This window comes from Sorex araneus, chromosome 1 (genome assembly GCF_027595985.1).
Source record: "Sorex araneus isolate mSorAra2 chromosome 1, mSorAra2.pri, whole genome shotgun sequence".
Lineage (NCBI taxonomy): Eukaryota > Metazoa > Chordata > Mammalia > Eulipotyphla > Soricidae > Sorex > Sorex araneus.
This window is the reverse complement of record NC_073302.1, coordinates 170,082,461-170,100,660: the sequence shown is the minus strand read 5'-3', so window position 1 is coordinate 170,100,660 and position 18,200 is coordinate 170,082,461. Positions and strand designations below refer to the sequence as shown.

The 18,200-nt window shown below is 41.6% G+C and overlaps 1 protein-coding gene across 4 annotated transcripts in view; it reads left to right on the top strand.

Annotated features, from left to right (window-relative positions):
- Positions 1 to 1,200: 1,200 nt before the first annotated feature.
- FAM172A (family with sequence similarity 172 member A) overlaps positions 1,201 to 18,200 on the top strand; it is a 452,093-nt gene continuing 435,093 nt past the window's right edge. For 2 of the 4 annotated variants that reach the window (XM_055119959.1, XM_055120017.1), the window contains exon 1: positions 1,204 to 1,342. The gene's annotated coding sequence lies outside the window, so the exon portion shown is untranslated. Of the gene's footprint in view, positions 1,343 to 18,200 lie in introns of all 4 variants that reach the window. The other 2 variants (XM_055120157.1, XM_055120093.1) reach the window with 2 other exon arrangements.

Genomic DNA, 18,200 nt, shown 5'->3' with positions numbered 1-18,200 from the left:
TTTCTATGTCTGTCTCTCTCTTTCTGACTCATTTCACTCAGCATGAAACTTTTCATGCCCATCCACTTGACTACAAAATTCTTGACCTCCTTTTTTCTAAAAGCTGCATAGTATTCCATTGTATAGATGTACCAAAGTTTCCTCAACCAGTCATCCGTTCTGGGGCATTCGGGTTTTTTCCAGATTCTGGCTATTGTAAACAGTGCTGCCAGCGAGCAAGCAAGCAAGCAATCGACTGTACTTTTTTGCCTCTCTGGGATATATTCCCAGGAGTGGTATTGCTGGGTCAAATGGGAGCTCAATTTCTAATTTTTGAGAATTTTCCATACTGTTTTCCAAAAGGGCTGAACCAGTTGACATTCCCATCAGCAGTGTAGGAGAGTCCGTTTCTCCCCACATCCATGGCAACAGCACTTGCTTTTGTTCTTTTGGATGTGTGCCAGTCTCTGTGGTATTTCACTCTAATCTTTAAACTAGCTTGTAAGTCACATGTTGAAGTGTGCTTAAGAATTAAAGATATAGCATTCATGGTTAACGTTCTGCTTATGGAGGCTGTGGGCCATTTTCATGGAGATATATATATATATATATATATATATATATATATATATATAAAATCACTTTCTTTGTTGCCATAGAAGCTAAGCTTCGAACTAAGCCCCTGGTAGGGAGGTGATACTTATTCAGAGCCCTTTACAACCTATCCTATTTGAATCCAGAGGCTAGGCAAGAGCTAAGTCAGGGAGTCCAATTTATTTTACATACGTTATCATTTACGTTTAGTTCTCTAAATACAAACTTTCCAAATCCGCTTTTGAATGGAGTTGAAGGGACCCTGAAACCGGATAAGTCAAGAGTAGGAGAGTTGACAACCAGCTGCATAGACAAGGTCCTGTGGGAGAGTTCACAATCAGCTGCATCGACAAGGTCCTGTGGGCGAGTTGACAATCAGCTGCATAGACAAGGTCCTGTGGGAGAGCTGACAATCAGCTGCATAGACAAGCTCCTGGGAGGTCGGGTAAATCCCCGCGCCCAGATGAGACGGCCCTCCGGGCACGCATCCCCATCCCTGCATCCGCGCGGTCCCCCGCGCCCCAGCCGGCGCCGCAGGAACCCCACGGCCACGCCCCTCCCATTTCCGGATCGTCGCCGCCAGCGCCGTCGCGTACGCAGTGACGTCACGGCGCTCGCAGACCCCGGAAGTGCAAGTCGAACTTGGTCGGGACGCGCGTCCCGAGAGGGAAAGTCAGAACCGCCGCACGAGGGAGTTCGCCGGGCGAGCTGGACGGCCACGCCTCCTCCCGCCTCCCCCCGCAGCCCTGTAGCTGGGGGCAGAGCTCAGGTAGGACCTGCGGTCGCGGGGACGTGAGCTCTGGGGGGCAGGCCCGGGCCAAAATCCGGGGAAGGGGCTGGCCTGGTCTCCCGCGGGGCCAGACACCGCCCGGGGCCATCAGCGGCTGCTGCCGACTGCTCTGTCCCGTGTCCAGCACCCGCGAGGGACAGGTTTCACCTGCCAGGTCCACTTCCGAGGCGGGGCAGGACACATGTGCCCCTGGCACGTCTCTCTTAGTCAGGACTCGGGGTTCTGGGAGCCCCATAGACTGTGGAGTCGATCATGGGCCCTCTTACTTTCCTTCGGAGGGGGGAGGTATGTTTTTCCACTGGTTGGGAAAACTTTTATTTCGTTGTATTTTTTAAAAACAGAAATTGTCATCTACTGCCAGATCTTTGCCAGGAGCGATGTACACTGTAAACTGGAGTCTCACAACTTGTAAGGTGCATGAGGGAGGGTGGTGGGACATTTTTACTGAATGGATGTCCACCTGGATGGCTTCAAAGTTAAGTAAATGTTGGAAACAGTCATGTCTTTCTCATCTAGAGGTTTTGACTTACTTTTCTAGTGCATCAGCCTGTGCTACTTTGGCGCCAAATAAACAGCTGCTTTGGCTATATTTATTGACAAGCGGTGTTGCTGCATTTGTTCCTTATTCCAGCTGCCTTAACCTAAGGGCAGATGGTGTGTTAAGCAATGCTTAGTATTTTTTTTTTTAAAGCAATGTTGGGCATATTAAACCTCATCTTTATCCCCCATTTGTGCCATATGTAGGGTACTTATAATTGAAGTAGGAGTACTCTGTCTGGCCTAGATGATCTTTTCACTTAGCTAGGGATACTCTGGGTAGCTTCAGTGCAGTTGCTGCTGTTTCCCTAGTAAATGGGATAGTACCATGGTCTAGAGGACAATTTGGTCTGAGAAGCTATTGAATATATAACCATTCATTCAACAAATATTCATTTGCCCAGTTTGTTGAGCCTGGATGTGCTGGGCATACAGTAGTGAGCAAAATAGACAAAGTACTTGTGGCTTCTGAAGTTTACATTGTAGTGGGTGAAGGACTATTGTCGTGGTAAGAGCTCTTTATAGAGGAAAATATAGCGCTTATTAAGGGGAGAGAAAATGATGCAGTGTGCTAATTTAGACAGAGTACCCCAGCTCAGCCTCTCTAATAAAGGGGGCTTTTAAGTAGAGATGTGGATAAAATTTGAGAATGTCTCTTCAGATGTATGGGGTGGGTGGTGGGTGTTGCAGTAACATATTTGTTTCTTTTGGGTGTATACCCAGAAATGGCCTGGCTAGATTTTTGCTGTTTCTCTATTTAAAGCTTTGGGGATCACCATACTCTTATCCACAGTGGCTATGCTGTTTCACACTCCGCAAATAATGCACAGAGACTTAAGCTTTCTTTCTCCTTTCCATCATTTCTTGATATCCTCCCTAATAACATTTTAAAAATAAAAGCCATCTTAATCACTCTGAAGTAGTACCTTCTGTAGTTCTTGCTAATGATTCGCATTTATATCATTTCACATGCTTCTAGATCATAAGTTTAGTGCCCTGGGAGTACTTTTTAAAAAAAAAATCTGATTTTAGTAGAAATTTTTTTTTTTTTTTTGCTTTTTGGGTCACACCCTGCGATGCACAGGGGTTACTCCTGGCTCTGCACTCAGAAATTACTCCCTGGGCGGTGCTCAGGGAACCATATGGGATGCTGGGAATTGAACCCGGGTCGGCTGCGTGCAAGGCAAATGCCCTACCCACTGTGCTATTGCTCCAGCCCCAGTAGAAAAGTTTTTTTCTGGTGAATCTTTTAGGAACTAAGAAAGCCATCCACCATCTTCTATTTGTTTAAAAGTATTTTATTTTTGTTGAGATAGCATGGTTATAGTAGAGTTAATCTTAATTATTTTGGTGTACAAAGTTGCTGCCTGCCCCTCCTCCCCACTCTCCACACGCCAGAATGCCAAAGACCTTCCACCACTGTCCTTAAGTTGCTTCTAGTCTGCTACATCCTTCCCCATTCTATAGACTTGATTTGTTCCAGCACCCCAAACTTGATAACCTCATTTCTGTGGTCAAAGTCCAAGGAATGGTTTTCACTGGATATTGCCCTATTCTTTGCTTGTTTGCTTTCTTTGTATATCAGATATATGTTGGGGGTTAAGGCGATGATACAATGGGTAGGACATTCACCTTGCACGGGGTGGACCCAGGTTTGATTCTCAATATCCCATATGGTACCTTGAATACCGCCAGGAGTAATTCTTGAGTGCAGAGTCAGGAGTAACCCCTGAGCATTGCTGGGTGTGACCCCAAAAGCCAAATAAATAAATATATATGTGAGATCATCTGTCCTTTTCCTCTGACTCAGATGTCACCCTCTAGTTTTGTCCAAGTTGTAGCAAAAGGCAAGAGTTCATATTTTCTTATAACTTTGAGTAGTATACTATCCTGTACATATACACCACAACTTCTTTATCTATTTATCTATCATTGGCTATTTGGACTGTTTCTAGATCTTGACTATTGTAAAAAGTGCTACAGTGAACATAGTTGGCCGTATGTCTCTCAAGTTAATTTTTTTTGTAATCTATTGCTTTTTTTGGTCCTAAAATACTATACTTATAAAACTCCAGTTGTTTGTGTACTAAGTACCTGCAAGACTTGGAAATTAAAAGATACAATAAAGTATCTTTAATAACAGTGAATGAAACTTAGAGTCTCAGTTTGTGATGAAAGCTGTTTAGAGAAGCCAAAGATCAACCCGATTCACTTTGATTTTTTTTTTTTCTTTTTAATTTAGAAGGAAAGGAGTATATTGATTGGTAGACTATACCTCTGAAGTATATTTCTTTTTGTCTGGGAGCTGAGAAGAGCAGGAAAAAGAAGAGATAAAACTGAAGAGAAATTTAAGCACAAGTGTTGGCTAGCTGTATAGCAGTTGGATGTGGTTAGACAAAGAGGCAAAGGCTATCAGTAAACAGCAATAGATGATAACACCAGAACTGATACCAGAGAAGAGAGGCGAGTACCCAGAGACAAAATGAAAGCAATATAGCTTTGTGGATAGGAATGGAATGGGGGGATAAGGAGAGAGCACAAATTGCTTACCATTATCTCGGCAGATAGCTCTGAAGGCCTTGAGTAATTCAGTAAGGACTTCTGTACATCAATATGTTTGTTTCAAGGAGTTGGGAGATAAGCAGTGCATATTCTTATAGGAATTAACTAAATTGTTCACATCATATAACATATTTTTACCCAAAGAGTAATATGGTTTATTGAGTGTAATTTGTTGATTTATGAGTAATGAGTGTATGTAACTTATTGTAAATGTAATTTATTGAGTAATGAATGTAAAAATATTTATGACTTTTCAGCATTGTTAAAATTTCATTTAATGTTTTTATTTTGGGTCTCCCAACTAGTGCTCAGGAGGCCTTTGGTTCCATCCTGGCAGTTGCTGCCCAAATGGGCCAGTAGTTCCCATGCACGTGCCCTCTGTTTAAAGAAGACTGCATATTTAAATTTAGGCACAGGGAAGTTGATAACAAACTTAAGGTTGATTTGCTGGAGGTTAGAGAATCCATAAGACTAAGATTGGGGCTGAGGTGAAGACAGTGGCTAGAGCATTTGCTTTGCATGTGGCTAACCTGGATTCTATCCCTGGTACTACATATGTTCCCCCGAATCCCACCAAGAGTGACCCCTAATTATAGAGCCACTGAGTGCCACTGGATATGTCTCCAAAATAAAACAAAACAAAATACCACCACCAACAACAAAAAACAAAATAGAAAAAAAAGACTAAAAAGGTGAGCTCAACAGCTTATAGAGGATCTAGGTTTAATCCCTGGTATCACAAGGGAGAAAACCTCCCAATTAAGATTGTAGATATGGGCCCTTTTCAGACCCTTTAATCTACAGAAATGATCACAATAAATCCCTAAGGGTGTGACTATTAACTATGTAGTAACAATGTAACTATAATAGGGTGTGACTAATGTTCTTATCTCCAGCTAACCACTTTGCTATATGTGTTTGGATTTAAAATAAGCAGCGTGAGATATATCATATTTAGCTTAATGTACTTAATAAATCTTTTTTTAAAAAGTTCAGAGTAACTAAGGTAGTACAGAAGTGTGAATGATGCCCTTTCATCTCGGAAAGCATAGATTACTTTTATGTGTCTTATTTAGAATGCAGAACAAGCTACAGCTATGACCCAGATTATAAGTCAGGGTGAGGCATTTGAAAAATTTGAATAAATGTATAAGAGAGATGCTGTCTTGACTCGAATTACCATATTCTGGATATCATCTTGTCTTTACTAGTGAAAATGATTCTGGTACTAACTTAGACAATGTAGAAATTAATCATTTGGTTAAGCATCCTTTAATAGAGAGTATTTAAACAGGCATTAGCTAAATAGGGAAAGGACTCTAGTCTCAAATGATGATGATGAGGGAACAAAGGAATAGAGAAAGGCCCAAGATCTAGATGAAATGAAGGGTGAAGAAGCAAATAAGAGGAAGAGTTAGTCTGAGTCTTAGTTATTTAAATCTGTGAAAAGAGAGCTTCCAGTGCAGTTTGGGGAAAAGCCCATATTTGAGGGTTTTGTATATTGTTTGGGTGTCCTCTATAAAGAGATACTGATAATGATAGAAATTTGTATGTGATGCTATGGGGGAGGCTCAACTCCTTGCCTAGGGTTTTCTGAAGAAAATGTTGCTTGTGGGGATGGAGTGGTAGCACAGTAGGTAGGGCATTTATTTGCTTGCACACAGCCGATCTGGGTTTGATTCCCAGCATCCCATGTGGTCCCTTGAGCACTGCCAGGAGTAATTCCTGAGTACAATGCCAGGAGTAACCCCTGTGCATCAGTGGGTGTGACCCAAAAAGCAAAACGAAAAATAGAAAAAGAAAATGATGCTTGAATTAAGAACTTAAAGGCAAGTCTTAGAAATAAAATGGAAAGGCATTGTAGAGTTAATAAAGAATTCTAAAAATGAAAGGACTTTGGAATTGCAAAAGCAGGAAGTTTAATTTATAATTAAAAGTGTATTTGGAGAAGGAGTTAGGAGTCATATCATAATGGTGGAGGCTGGTGTGAGATATGGGAAGAGGAGCCGGAATGATATTAAGTAGGTAAGATGCTTGCCTTGGACACAGCCAACCGGGGTGTGGAAGATCTGACACCCAGTATGGTCCTTCGAGGACCCCATATGGTTCCCCGAGTGCAGAATTGATTCCTGAGTTCAGAGCCAGGAGTAAGCCCTAAGCATCGCTGGATGTGGCCCAAGAGCCAAAAACAAAAACAAAACCACCAAAATGTAAAACAAGCAAAAACGATATGGGGAGAGAGAAGGCATATGTATTCCTCAAGGCACCCGTGCTGGCTGTCAGCAGTAGTCAGGTCTGAATGGTTTCTGGTGAGCCTTGTCCCAGGGGTTCTGGCCTGTGCACTTGCTTCTGGGTGGCAGTGTCGAGTACCTGTTTTGCCCAGGAGCCTTGGATCACCGTCTCCTGTTTAAAGGCAGTCAGATGGGCACCTTTGATCTCAGTCCAGGGATGCAGTCACAGACAATGGGACTAATAGATAAGGAGACATATGCATGAATTGTCTGAGCTTTAGGGTTGCCTGAGTAGTCGGTCATAAGTGAGCACACAGGCTGGCCATTTATTCATTGAAATATTGTTCCCTTACTGGTTCTCAGCACGTGAGTTATTGTTTAAGTTGGCAGAGACATTAAAGACAGTTGATAAGCACATCCAGTTCGGTAGCATATCAGGGTAGAGACTGGGATAGTTCACATAGTTAGTCAGCTGGCAGTCTTAACATACAAAGTCATGACAGTTCCCTATTCTAGTTTTCCTGTTTCCCTCTTTACTATATGTGTAAAGTAAGACCTCCACAAGACTCTAAACTCTTTTTTTCTAGTCTTTCCTGGGTGCATTTTTGCCCCCTGTGCATAGTCCAAGACTTGCGTCTATATTCTAAGATCTCCTCTGTTTTGGTCAGGGAACTATTCTGACTTTGGGGGTGGCTTTTTGTTAGGGGGACACTCTTCTACATTCTCTGATAGTACGACTTAGAGTGGGGGCTCGCTGCTCACAGATAGTCTCAGAGTGGGGCTTCCAGAATGACTCACGTGATTTGGGGTAGAGACTTTGGGTCACATGGTATCAGTTTACTGGAAAACTGGCCTAGACTGGAAGGTCAGTCAATAAGTTAGCCGTGCTATTCTATGGCCCCAGTAAAACTCCACCACGCCTCTGAGGTTTCCTGGATCAGCTGTGCATGTCATGAGACATAGATGCACCGAACAGCATGTGTGTGACTCCACAGGAATGGTCTAGATCATCAGAAGCTCCCTGTTCGGTCTACATGCCGAACTCTGCCCCTTTGTGCTTCCTTTCTTCCCTAAGTTGATCTGTATCCTTTCTCTCTAAAATGCTGGCCCAGGAGGATGAGTTCTCAGTGCATTTCATGCATCTGTCTAGCAAACTAAAGAACTCTATCTTTTCAACTTGAAATTGGGGTTAAAAGTGGGGGTCATCCCTTGCATGGATTGTGTGCCCTCTAATTCTGTAGTTCAAAGCTTTTCTCATCCCTCTCTGCTCCTTCCAACCTTTGAAAGCTGGACCACCTGAACTGATGATGGTAAAATAACTTGTAAGATTAGAGGATATTCTCTAGCGTCTCAAGAACATTATAGCCTGAGATCTTTAAAATGATACAATCCCTTTTAATTACTGTGGATTGACAGTGTTCCCATAGTCAGATTCATAGGTCAAAATCTTAACTTCCAAGAAAGGCATTAAGGTTTCATGAAGTTTCAAGGGTAGGACCTCGATTTGAAAGGACAAGTGTAATTTTAAGGAGCAATACCAGAGATCTCTTTTGATCGTTCTCTTCATCTTGTGAAGACGCAGCAGCAAGCTAGGGAGAGAGTTCACGCCAGAACTCAAGCCTTGAACTAGGATTTTCAGCCTCTGGAATGGCAAGAAAATAAACTTCCTTTTAAGCCACCGGTCTTTGGCACTTTATTATTGGCAGCCTGACGAGATTAGTATGCCAGTTATTAGCTGATGTTTTATTTTTTAAAGCATTGATTGGATTTTTCCTGCTTCAGTAGTGAGATATTTAGTTTGATAAACCCGGTTTGTCAGGACCCTCTGTATGAGTCATCTGAAACTGAAAATACTTGAAAGAAGAAAATGATTAGAAATGACTCATTGAGAACTTGTAGAATTATGTATCATCTGAATTGATTAAAAAAACCAAGAAGGTACATGACAATAGAAGAAAGGGAGGAGGGAAAAAATGGAATTAAGGGGTTGGAGCGATAGCACAATGGTTAGGGCATTGCACAAGGCTGACCCGGGTTCGATTCCCAGCATCCCATGTGGTCCCCCGAGCACTGCCGGGAGTAATTCCTGAGTGCAGAGCCAGGAGTAACCCCTGAGCATCTCCGGGTATGACCCCAAAAAAGCTGAAAAAAAAATGGAATTAACGATCAGGTAGTGTATATATGCTTTCAGAACCTAACTTTCCTCTAGTGTTTCAAAGAATAGTGAAGTTGAGGAAATTGTGATTTTGTTGTTGTTGTTGTTTTTGTTTTGGGGCCACATCCAGCAGTGCTCAGCGCTTTCTCCTGGCTCTGCACTCAGGATCACTTCTGGTGTAGCTCAGGGGACCACATGGGATCCTGGGGATTGAACCTGAGTCAGGTTTATGTGATTTTTAAGATCGATTAAAATAGTGGGAAGGGGCCGGGGGAGGGCACATTGTGTCACAGTAATTTCCCTTAAGCCACTGTCAAGGTAGTAGTAAATTTTTGTAGGCTGGATTCTGGCCTAAATTTTAAACAAGCTCTAGGTTTGATTGTAGGATCTGACAAAGTTGGTTTCCCTGGAGACCATTTGGATCTCTCCCCTCCAGCATCAAAGCATTTTGATTTGTATTTTGTTTCTTTAGCATCTTTGCCTACTTTTTCTTGGCAACTAATATGAAAAATTAATTGTGTTAAAGTGTTTGGCAGGTAATTATGAATAAAATATTTTATTATTATTTTAGGTAGTATTTTGTTTTAAAATTATGTGTGATTTTAACGGTGAAAAATTTATTTATATTGGGAGTATTACTAGATATTTTATTTTATTATTGAATATGAACTATTTAAAACAACTTTATTTTTTCAGAATGTTTTTCCACAGTAAGAAACATGTATAACTATTTTATCCAAATAAGCATATGTGTTTGTTTTTTAAAATGTTCTAATTAAAAATGTAAGGGTTTTCTTTTTCTTGTTGAAGAAAGAAAAGCCAGATCATCTTTTAAAATACTGAAAATATTGAGTTATGTAGGCTAATTTTCCAGTATTTTTAAATTCAACAACAGTTACAAAAAAAACACTTTGTTTTTGTTGCATTCAAAGGAAGCACCTTTCTTACATTGAAAGTGAAAATTTGTTGGATTGGGACAGTTCAGTGATGAGGACAGTGAATGAATCTGGGAACTTGTGCTATTAAACTCCACTAGTTCATTGGGAATTTATTTGTGTGGACTGGAGCGGTAACACAGCTGGTAGGGCGTTTGCCTTGCACGCGGCTGATCCGGGTTTGATTCCTCCACCCCTCTCGGGGAGCCTGGCAAGCTACCAAGAGTATTCCGCCGGCACAGGAGAGCCTGGCAAGCTACCCGTGGCATATTTGATATGCCAAAAACAGTAACAAGTCTCACAATAGAGATGTTACTGGTGCCCTCTGAAGCAAATTGATGAACAATGGGGCAACTGTGCTACAGTGCCACAGTGCTATGTGTATACACACAGACACAGACACACACACATACATAGTAATATATTGCTGTGCAACCAATTTTCTTAATGTGCAACTGAGAATGAAAATGTTTATCTGACAAGGCTTATTAGGGCCAGGAGTTTAGCTTGGAGGTTCTTTCTGGTTTAACATCTTTCTGAGATTGCAGTTACAATATCCGCAGGCTTCCAGCTATCTGTAGCTTGTCTGGATCTGGAGGATCCACTTGTAAACTCATTCATGGGACTAATGGCAGGAAGCTTCCCTCACTACCTGGACCTCTCCATAGGACTGCTCACGGCATGGCATCCCTAGAGAGAAAGATCAGAAAAAGTAAGAGGGCAGGAGAGCACCACAGAGGGAAGCTGAGGCTCTCTTAACATACTCTCCAGTACAGTACCATAGTACTGATTGTATTAATTAATCGGGGTACAGTGTGGCTGGAGAACCAATAGATGTGAACACCTCAAAGTAGGACATTAGCTGTGACCACTCTGTCCTTTAGCCCCTGATGATTTATCTGTTTCCTACAGCTCTCAAATGTCTCACTGCGCCTCTCTGTCATATCTAAGCCCAGGTGTGGGTGTGGTTGGAGTAACAACAAGTCTTACAGTGGAGATGTTACTGGTTCCCGCTCAAGCAAATCGATGAACAATGGGATGACAGTGCTACAGTGCTACAGTTTTGAGCCATTCCTGGTAGTGCTCAGGGCTGAATCCTCTGCTCTCAGTGCTCTCAGCTGACTCCTGGTGGTGCTCCAGGGACCGTTTGGGGTGCCAGGGATCCAACCCCACCAGATGCATGCAAGGAGTGCTCCCTACCCCCTGTACTTTCGCTCTAGCCCTATGTTTGAATTATTTTATTTTTTATTGAATCACCATGTGGAAAATTACAAAGCATTCAGGCTTAAGTTTCAGTTATACAATGGTTGAACACCCATCCCTTCACCAGTTGCACATATTCCACCACCAAGAACCCCAGTATACCTCCCCTTCCACCCCCCACCTGTGTAGCTGATAATTTTCATTTTACTTTCTCTTTACTTTGATTACATTCAATCTTTCGACAAAAAACTCACTATTATTGTTTGGAGTTTCCCCCCCAAAATCAGACCTGCTGAAAAGGAAGCATTTGATAATTTGTTTTCCATTGCTGAAAATGAAGAGATATGAGGTTTTGGGTTTCTGTATTTTAGTATTTTAGTAACTAAGTCCAGGGAAATTTCTGCCAGAAATTGCATCATTGCAAGCTTGTACCTCTCGTTAGTGGTCCCTATAAGATGGCGGTCAACAGGCCTTCCCTCCTACACCCCCCTCAAAGGACAAGTGGAGAGAGAAAAACCTTTCCCCTCCTGGGGCGGCATGAGGCCACAGCTTAGTTCACAGTCTAGAGACATTTCTGCAAAGGAACTGCTGGTCCCAAAAATAATTTAGCTGGCCTCTGGAATCATGGTCATCCAGCAACGTGCGGCCACTCGGGTCACATCTCGGCGGAGAGCTGCGCCCGTACCACTCCCGTCACGAGATCCCTCGTGCATCCCGTTGCTGCAAGCTCTGTTTGAATTATTTTAACCAAAAGATTTTTCTACCTTCTGCTTCACCTTCGATGTGTTTTTTCTTTTCTTTTTGATTTTCTTTTTTGAGTTATTTTTGTAGGTCATATTGGCTTACGGCACTGCGTATGTTGTAGTAGTGCAAGTTCACACCTTTTACAGTATATTTGACCATACTCTACAGTGCCACACACCAGGACCTTTCTAGCACCTTCCATAGCACATAGCTCTGGTAACTTCAGCTCCTTTGTCAGAGTCTGAGAGCTTGTTTGGTTTAGTTTCCTCATTTGTTTCTTTATGTCTCACAGATCAGTGAAATTACCTGTTATTTGTCGTCTTCCTTTTGACTTATTTCAGTTATCTCAGCATGTTCCTCCAGGCCATTTCCATCCTTCTTGTAAATGGCAAGATTTCTTTTTTTGCTTCTGAGTAGTATCCCATTGTGTGTGTATATCACTGTCATCATCACTGTCATCCCGTTGTTCATCAATTTGCTCGAGCGGGCACCAGTAATGTCTCGATTTGTCCTAGCCTGAGATTTTAGCAGCCTCTCTTTACTTGTCCTTCCCAATGGTGCTGCATTGGAGGCTATTTCAGGGTCAGGGGAATGAGACCCATCATTGTTACTGTTTTTGGCATATCAAATACGCTATGGGAAGTTTGTCCAGCTCTGCCGTGTGGGCAGGATACTCTCGGTATCTTGCTGGGCTCTCCAAGAGGGAGAACTAGACATACTATAAATATCATATATAATGTTATATATGATATATCTTTGTACACTCATCAGGGTACTTGGTTGTTTCCAGATATTGGTTATTGGAAGTAGTGCTTTGATGAACATAGATGTGCTGTGGGTTTTTATATTCTTTGAATAGAAACTTAGGAGTGGAATTGCTGGATAAAATGGTGGTCTAGTTGTGGTATTTCAGAAAACTCCATAGTGTTTTCCATAGAGGTTAGATCAGCTTACATTTTTACCAGCATGGGTTAGGAGGTGAACTTTTTTTTTTTTAATTTATTTTATTGAATCACATGTGAAAAGTTACAAAGTTCTCAGGCTTATGTCTCAGTTATACAATGTTCAAACACCCGTCCCTTCACTAGTGCCCATATTCCACCACCAAAAACCCCAGTATGCCTCCCCTCCACCCCACTCCCGCCTGGGTAACTGATAAATTTCACTCTTCTCTTTACCTTGATTACATTCCATATTTCAACACAAAACTCACTATTGTTGTTGGAGTTTCAACACAGACTCACTATTTTTGTTGGAATTTATCCCCCAAGAATACAGCCCTATTGACAAGGAAATATTTGATATTGAGTTTTCCACTGATGAGAGTGAAGAGATAAAAAAGTCGTGCGGCCGTTTACAATTTCTGTATTTTAGTAATTAAACCCAGGGAGATTAAAGTTGGAAATTGAATCATTTCCCTTCCTGGAGCAGCATGGAGCAAAAGCTTAGTTCACAGTCTGGATACATGGTTGCAAGCACTCTCTGGAACCCCAAGTCTTATAGCTGCCTCTGGTTCCTGCTCATTCGGCATTCCCGCAGCTGTGCAGAGGCATGGCCACCCGGGTTGAATCTCGGCCGGAGCCCGAGCTCTGGCCCCGGCCCGAGCCTGCCCAGGTCTTCCGGTTTCAAGTTCAAAGCACACTTTTTTTTTTTCCGAGCCACAAAGTTCATACCTGCTCAAAGGACCCATAAAATGTCGGACACCACGCCTTCTGCCCCGGGAGGGAAGAGGAGACCAAGGGAGAAGGATATTTCCTCCGTTAGCCGGCGTGGGGCAAAAGCTTAGTTCACAGTCCGCATACATGGTTGCAAGCACTCGCCGGAACCCCAAGTCTTATAGCTGCCTCTGGTTCCTGCTCGGGTGAACTTTATACAGAAGACAAATTTTAATTTTAACATCATTTGCATTCTAGAGAGAATTAAAAAAAACTGTAGATTGACAGAAAAAATTGAGTAGAATGTTCTGTTCAAAGCTTTTCCATAGAATCCTAGACTTATGTAATACTCTCACCCCCCAACGTTATGTATGGAAGTGGTACATTGTTACAGTTCGTTAAATAACATTGGGATATTACTACCCAGAGTTCATAGCTCATGTTTGGGTTCAGTCCTGGTGTTGAACATTCTCTTTATTAGGACAAATATATACTGACAGATTTCTATGATCATAATATCATACAGAATCATTTTGTTGCCCTAAAATAGTTACATTGACTGTTCATCCTTCCTTCTCCCCTACCTCTGGCAACCCCTGGTAATTTCACTGTTTTTAAAGTTTTTCCTCTTCTAGAATGACATATAGTTAGAACTATACAATTTATAGACTTTCTAGGTTAGCTTTTTTTATTTGTAAATATATATTTATGTTTCTTACCAACTATTCATGATTTATTAGTTTTCTTATGTATGTGTAGGCTAAATAATGCTTCATTGTGTGTATTAGACATTTTATTTATTTATTTGCCCACTGTAGAATATCTTGGTTTGGCTGAAGTGAAAAAAGCTACTGTATTATTTTCAGGACTGGAGCGATAGCACAGCGGGTAGGGCATTTGCCTTGCACATATCAAACCTGGGTTTGATTCCTCTGCCCCTCTTGGAGAGCCTGGCAAGCTACTGAGAGTATCCCGCCCGCAAGGCAGAGCCTGGCAAGCTACCCGTGGCGTATTCGATATGCCAAAAACAGTAAAAAGTCTCACAATGGAGACGTTACTGGTGCCGGCTTGAGCAAATCGATGAGCAATGGGATGACAGTGACAGTGACAGTGACGTTTCCATGTGTAGGTATATGTGGACACAAGTTTTCAGCTCATTTGGGTAAATGCCTAGGAGTGTGATTCATGGATCGTTTGCTTTGAATGTGTTTAATTTTGTAAGAAGCTGCCAAATTATCTTCCAGCATGGCCATGCCATATTGCATCTTAACCAACAATGAGTAAGAGTTTGTGTTACTCCATATCCTCTTTAGCGTTTGGTGCTGTCTATGTTTAGGATTTTGAACATTCTATTATGTATATAGTTGTATTCCATTTTTTGTTTTAATTTATAATTGCCTAATGGCATGATTTTGAGCATCTTTTCATAAGCTTATTACCATCTGTGTATCTTCTTCGTGAGCTGTCTAGATCTATTGCCCATTTTTCACAGGGTTATTTTCTTACTGAGTTTCAAGAATGCCTTGCATATTTTAGATAAAATACCTTTATCAGATATGTCCTTTGCAAATATTTTCTCTTAGTCTGTGGCTTGTCTTTCTCTTGACAGTATCTTTTGTAGAGCAAGTCTTGGCTCATTTTTGTTCAACAAATCCTTTGATTATTTTACCTCTCATTTCTCACTTTTTACTCTAAGTAGCAAAATAAACAAACTGACACATTTAGCATTGTACTCTAATTGGAAATCTCCTTAGCTTCAACAGCCACTTTATTGGGGACGTTTTCAACTTTCTGCCCAATTCCATGGAATAGTGCTGCTAAAATTTATGCTATTGCATAAAAGGTGATTCCTTCCTCAAGTTTCCAAAAACAGCCTCTGTGCTTTCCTGCAATCCTAGTCTGGAGTCTTATTCAAGTCGAGGGGGCTTCTACTAATAAGGTTCTTCAGGATATTTTTATTTTCCTCTAACTTTCCTCAGAGTGGCACACTCACTTCCAAAATGACTCTTACAATTTGGATTTTTGGTGTAGCAGCACTCTGGGTATAAAATTTACATCTGTCTGTAGCCAAAAAGAAATTTTGTCTTCTCTAGTTGTAGTCGTAAGGTATCTGTAAAACAGGTTAGGTGTGTAACTGAATTATAATAGAGCTATTGAATTTGCAGTCATGAGGGCAGAATCGACAATTGCGATCGGTACATACGGGCAAATTCTGATGAATCTTGAATCTCTAACTTGCATTGAACTTACTACAGGAGGTAAGTCTCCTTGACTTAAAGAATCAGTATCCAGTATCAGCAGCCTCTTTTCAGTCGATTTTTTCATACACTGCCGATCCTCCTCTAGTTCTTTTTAGTCTATTTTTCCATTGCTTTTAGAAAGTGTTTTCTAGCCTGGATGATACCTCTCTCCTGGTGGTTGAGGGGGAACTGAATGATCCCAAAGGGGTGCTAGTAGCCATGGGTGCACTTTGGGTCACTTTTTTGTTTGTTCACTTAATTAAGGTAACTTTTCAAGGAGGTACTGAGGTTTTTGTTTTATTTTGTATTTTTCTTAGGAGGCAGCAAGCCAAATAACTTTGGAAACATCTAAAGGAGGAAGAGGGTTTTTTATATCCCTTTATATTTACTGACTTTATGGCAATATGTGTGGGAATAAATTCTAGAGTGTGAAATGATACTGAAGGAATATGAAGTAGGAACAGGCAGTAGTGATGGTGATGGTGGTAGGGATGGTTACCGTGAGGTTCAGGGATTAAGTTTTGGAAGATAAGGGCACACCTAGTAGTGCTCAGGGCTACTCCTCACTCTGCACTTAGGGATCACTCCTGGCTAGCTCAGGGGACCATACGGGATGCTGGGGATCAAACCTGGATTGTCCACATGCAAGCCAAGCACCTTACTTGCTATATTATTGCTCTGGCTCCAGAATTTTCTAAGAGGTTTACAAGGATGCTCTAATAGTCTAGTTAGAAAATGGAAATCCATGGGGACTTAAGATCAGAAAACTGTGTTAGAGATTGGAAAGAAGGAAATGATGCCTTTCACATGTCATTAAGCATTACTTTTTAGTTCTTGCAGTTTAGTGTCCTTTCTCACTTGATCCTGTTCTTCAGTTTTTAGGACTTAAATTTTTTTTTTTTTTTTTTTTTTTGCTTTTTGGGTCACACCTGGCAATGCACAGGGGTTACTCCTGGCTCTGCACTCAGGAATCACCCCTGGCCATGCTCAGGGGACCATATGGGATGCTGGGATTTGAACCCGGGTCGGCCGCGTGCAAGGCAAACGCCCTACCCACTGTGCTATCTCTCCAGCCCCAAGGACTTAAAATTTTTATTTATGGAAGGAAGTGCCACACTCAACTACATTCTCAGACTGTAACAGCATGAGGAGAAGCAAACGTTCTATGTGACAAAGTTCTTCTCTAAGCACATACCTCACTTCATTTAATCCTAATATCTATTATTTAAGAGGTATTGATATAATGCCAAACCTAGCAGCACTCAGGGCTTACTCTTGGTTCTGTGCTCAGGAATCACTCCTGGCGGTGATATAGAGGGACCATGTGGGATGCCACAGATTGAACTTGGTTGATCTGGTGCAAGGCAAATATCCTACTCATTTTATCTCTCCAGACCTCCAAATCTAATTCCTCCTCCCCCTCCTCTTCCTCTTCTTCTTCTACACCTCTTTATCCTCTTCTCTTCCTCCTCCTTCTCCTCTTCCTCCTCCTCCTCTTCCTCCTGTTATTCCTGGCTCTGCACTCAGGAATTACTCCTGGTGTTGCTTTGGGGACCAAATGGGATGATGGGGATCAAACCTGGCTCAGCTGTGTGCAAGGCCAGTGCCCTACCTATTGGAATATGATTTTGGCCCCCAGATCTGTAGTCACATTTCAAATAGTTACTTAGGGACTAGATTAACACTTAAGGTTCTGTAGCTAAATTTTTGTATAATTGAGTGACATTTGAAGAGGTCTAAGCCTGAACATTTAACAACATGTATAATGTAAACAATATATCAATGAAAAGACATTCCCGGTTGGTTGTGTGACTGAAATGAGAACACATGCCTTGCATGTATGTGTGAGACCCTTAGTTTGATCCTTTAAGATCTCTTATAATGCTAGTCCCCATCCCCCAGACACTTCTGGGTGTATCCTAGGGGTCCCTAAGCACTGCCAGGCGAGAGCTCTGCCAGGAATGCCCTACCACAGATATTTCAAACAGAATATGGTGTTATTTATAGCCCCGTGTAGACCTTTAAATATATATGTCACTAGGCATTGGTGCTAGTTCTTTGTTAGACTAGGCAGCTTCATAATTTCCGGGGAGCTGATTCCTGTACCAATAGAAGGGAGTTGCATCAACATTCATTTTTCAATGAAGGGAAGTTTAGCTCATGCAGAAAAAAAAAAGCAGTGTTTTCAGCATTTGTCTTTTAAACAAATAGAAATTCGTTTAAGAAAATGTTAATGTTTAGAAAACGCAGCAGATATGTTTTATGCTTGTTTTACTCTCATTTTAACATCAAGCCTCCCCCACCCTCTCCAGTGGCTGCTGTTACAGCATTTTCCTTTTATACCTTATTTTGGAAAAACAAGAAAAGTTATTTTTTTCCCTCAGAATTAAAATCTATTTTTGTGTCATGTTGAAAGACTGGCAGATGATCCTCTGTGGGAAATATTATAATTGTGACTAGATGAGCCCATCCTTTAGAAGCTGAGGGGACCCATTATTCTGAATTGAATTCTTAGTCCTCCTTCATTTTCAAATTGCTTACGCTGCCCTGATGCCAGCATTTAAAATATTTAATC